The sequence below is a fragment of the Lactuca sativa genome, chromosome 8 (genome assembly GCF_002870075.4).
Source record: "Lactuca sativa cultivar Salinas chromosome 8, Lsat_Salinas_v11, whole genome shotgun sequence".
NCBI lineage: Eukaryota > Viridiplantae > Streptophyta > Magnoliopsida > Asterales > Asteraceae > Lactuca > Lactuca sativa.
The window spans coordinates 136942062-136946516 of NC_056630.2; the positions used below are offsets into that span (position 1 = coordinate 136942062).

Sequence of the window (4455 nt, forward strand, 5' to 3'; positions counted from 1 at the left end):
TTCTCTCTTCTGGCGGATGCACACTGCTTTGGAAATACCCTCATCCATCTTCTATTTCTCTTCTACATCCACCGAAAAGGACCGCCGACCAACCCGCTTACGTTGTTCGTCTTCTGCTGCTAGAGCTGATTACCAGCAAAATCCCTAACCTCAAGAAGGGTAGTTGAGATAAACCTTAACCCGCCACCCTAAACATCGTTGACGACTCCATCGAAACTGCGTTTAATCGTCTTCAGCATTCAGCAGAAGCCACCAACCAACTGGGATCCCATCCGTTCATATCTCAAAGAAGACGCCACTATCCATCATCACCTCCATATCACCTTTTCATAATCGTCAATTTCTTTTCTGCAGGTAAGTAACCTCTTCCAATTTCAATTCTTGCCTTCAGATGCGTAAAAACAACTAATCGAAGATTGATTGTGCTTAATTGGTAATCTTTACACATTTTTATTTTTTATTTTTCAGTAACTTCTATTTAGGAATTTATACATCATTTTCCAGCTCTCGGAGTGTTGAATTAGAATCTCGATGTATCTCATCTCTTAATTCTTTAAAAAATGATTATTCAACATTTGGTTGACATTTTTATCATCTTTTTTGCTATCACTGAAAATCGAATTACCAATTTCAGACCCTTGACTGATATGTGGGTTTAATTCAGATTTTGTGGAAGATATGTGATGTGCTCCCGCATCACCACAGACGATGATATGGATAACTTTAAACTATTGGAATTTCAAGACATTACAAGAGACGGACTTGAATGCGGTCGAAGAAGGTGAGTTTAATTTAATACATTTTATGGTTAGTTATGTAAAACATCTAATATTCTGGAAAATTTTATGTTTCAACTTTAACTTTTAAATTTGAATCGACTGTTGTGTAACTATGTAAAGCATATGACAGAAATTTCAATAACAAGCCATGCTTGGTTGATGTAAATGCAAATGAGAGCATATTATTCTCCAGTTTAGCAATTAGCACCATCATATATTATAATCCACATATAAAAAAGATCTATATAATTTTAACCCAATCTATATCAATACCTTTTGAGGATGAGGTATTTACATTATCTGGTGAAACACAATTCATCATCTATAAATCTATTTCCAGATTGCAAGAGACGGATTGAATTCTCTCTGTAACTATATGTGTTGATATTGCAGGTATATTTGGCTGGTTATAGGTCGTCCTCGTATTACGGGATCTCACTTATCGTTGTTGGAATTTTTTTGGCCCAAGAAGGTGTGGTTTTTTTTATTAAAGGCGTTAAAATCATTACAAATTTGCAAGATCTTTGATACTAAGATAAGTTTTGGTGGGTTCACCAACTCGATTAAAAAATATTAGCTCTTTAAAACTTTGGATACACCAAGAAACCCCATAGTTGGTGATCCCATGGACTCATTGGCGGAGCATTATTCATAGCTGCATAAATCTTCTTTTCCAGTACCCACAATTCAACAAAAGGGACAAAAGGGCAAAATTGTCATTTTGGTCATAATTGATGCCTTGAAGTGTTAGGGCCCTGGGACACTCATTAATTTTCCAGTGAGCAATTATCTAATGAAATTTTACACTATGTATTTTTTTTTTATCCGAAACATAAATAAACTATTGAGTTTTTTCCCTCGCTATCTCCCTACACTAAATTAATATACATATTGTTGGTGCCAGGTCACAGATTATACACGAGACCTTGAAGAGATGCAAAATCTATCAAGAGAGGATTACCTTGCATCACTCAGAAGGTATGCAATGTAAAAATACACACATGTCCATGAATATTTCTACCTTGCTTATTTTTTCTGATTTTGTTCATCATCATTACAGAAGAGGTAGTGGGTTCTTAAGGGGAACCTCTAAATGTCATGGAATTTCCAGGTATGCTTATAATGAAGGAATCTAATTTGTCAACCAAATTCTATGACTATGAGTGGAAATGGAAACATCTTATATATTCATCATGTAAATACCTGAAATACTACCACTATATAGTTAATATGTTTTCTGATCTATAACATGCTTTGGCTTTTTGGTATTCTTATATAAATCAAATACTAGATGGGACTCACCTTTGGGCCGTATTTCTGGAGGTGATTACAACAACTGCATGCATCATGGTAAGCAACTGTTTATATTATCCTCTCTTGAAACCATGGTGATCACAAAACTCACATGATTAAATCTTCATTTACTTCCATATGTACATAATTACAGGTGATGATGCAACAACAGAGAGCGAATGTGTTGGTGGATTTTGCATGGATAGGAAAATCGATCTTACACCATTGGGACATTAATCCTCAAAATTTATCAAGCTTTTACAATGAAATACCCTTCAATCCCTGCAAGGCGGGGGGTTCCTTCCCTAGTTTCCATAAAATTTAATGAATTGCCATAATATTATTCACTATTATGGCTAGTATGGGACTAACTCCTGTGGTAGAAATGGAATTCATTATTATGGCTAATATAAAACTAACCCACTTGGTAGAAATAGATAAATAGATGCCTCTTAAATTGAAGGTTTTGTATTCAAACATCAGCATAAACAAATTAACTATCTTAGTAATTTAGCTTCTAAGGCCGGACGGAATGTACAACGGGGAAGGCCGCGGGACTCTTCCTGCACGGTGGAACACCGCACCGTCGGTGCGGGAAAGGGTGGTGCGCGGAAGGATAAGGGGAGCCTTTGCCGCGTTTTCTCTCCGATTGTGATTGGGTGTTTATTTATTTATTTATTTTTCCAACAGCTATATGTCTTGTGTGTGTGTGTGTGTGTGTGTGTGTATATATATATATATATATATATATATATATATATATATATATATATATATAACTATTTTTTTTTCCTATTATCACACTATAAATACCACAACATCCGACCATTTTTTAACCAATACCTTCTTACTCTTTCCAAAAAATATTAATCAAAATGTCATCATCTTCATCATCCGATTCGATGGCTCTAGAGGAGGCTAATTTTATCGGTTCCGTCATGGCGAAAATTGTTGCATACTTTCAAAACAGACTAGGCAAAATATCGCGTGCACGATCTAAACCAAGAAAATCATGGTTGCGTAAAAATCGTGAAGTCGGACATGATCGTCTTATAGAGGATTACTTTGCAGATGACGCCATTTACGCTGTAAAGTTTCGATGTCGGTTCCGGATGATGAATGAACTATTCTTACGTATTGCTGGCGATTTGGAAGCCGTTTTCCATATTTCCAATGAAAAATGGATGCAAAGCGGATAAAAGGTTTCTCTCCAATTGAAAAATGCACGGCTGTAATTCGTCAGTTAACATACGGCATGGGCGCAGACAAATGGGACGAATATTTTAGGATGTCAGAGCGTACCATGCGGGAGTGTGTGTACAAGTTCTGCAAAGCGATCTGTTTGGTTTATGTGAAACGATATTTGCACAAACCAACTATGAACGATATCCACCAATTGTACACTGTGCATGAAGGCAAGAATATATTTCCTGGAATGCATGGTAGTATCGATTGCATGCATTGGAGTTGGTCATTATGCCCCAACGCATGATGTGGTCAATATATAAGAGGCGACCACAAAGAGCCAATGATCGTTCTAGAGGCTATCGCATCACATGATCTTTGGATATGACATGCATTCTTTGGTTCAATTGGTGCAAACAATGCCATCAATGTGCTAGACCAGTCGCCGGTATTCAACGATATCTACCTTGGAAAGTTGCACGATGTACATTTTCAAGCAAATGGGGTAGCATATAAGCATGGATACTATCTTACTGACGGTATATATCATCCCTTGTCTGTTTTTGTGAAATCGTTTACATGTCCTAACGAACCGAAAAAGAAAAAGTTTAAAGAGGCACAAGAGTCAGCTAGGAAGGATGTGGAGCAAACATTTGGTGTACTTAAGAGACATTGGCAAGTATTAGCAATCGGGGCAAGGTCATATGAAGTGAAAATGTTACAGCACGTAATGTATGCATGTATCATATTGCATAATATGATTCTTGAAGACGAAGGAAGAGCGATATGTCGGTACAACGAAAATGAAGTTTTGCCAAATGTCGAAGGAGTAGCCGTTGGCATACAAGAGTATAGGCAAATAGAAGAGAAGTACACAATCGCGACATTCATCACACCCTTCGTGCTGATTTGGAGGAACACATTTATAGGGCTCATATTCACCCGCCTATAGAGCATTCTCACGATGATTTGTTTGACGAATCAGACGAAGATTTTGATATTTTCGTCGAGAGCGAAGATTCCGATGACAAGAGTGACGTTCAGGAGAATAATGAAGACGATGCGGTCGATGACGATGACAGTGATTCCGAGTGACGTATTTTGTTGTTTTTTTTTTAATTAGATTATTAATTATGTTTTCTTTGTTGTGGTTTGTATGACTTTTTGTTTGTGTTTTTTTTTAATTTACTATTTATTT

At 36.7% G+C, this 4455-nt stretch overlaps 1 long non-coding RNA gene across 1 annotated transcript; it reads left to right on the forward strand.

Moving 5' to 3' along the window:
* The first annotated feature begins 1186 nt into the window (after positions 1–1186).
* On the forward strand, positions 1187–2459 carry LOC122195255 (uncharacterized). Its single transcript, XR_008226056.1, has 3 exons — positions 1187–1757; positions 1840–2129; positions 2227–2459. It is a non-coding gene; the product is annotated as an uncharacterized LOC122195255 (long non-coding RNA).
* The last annotated feature ends 1996 nt before the right edge of the window (positions 2460–4455 follow it).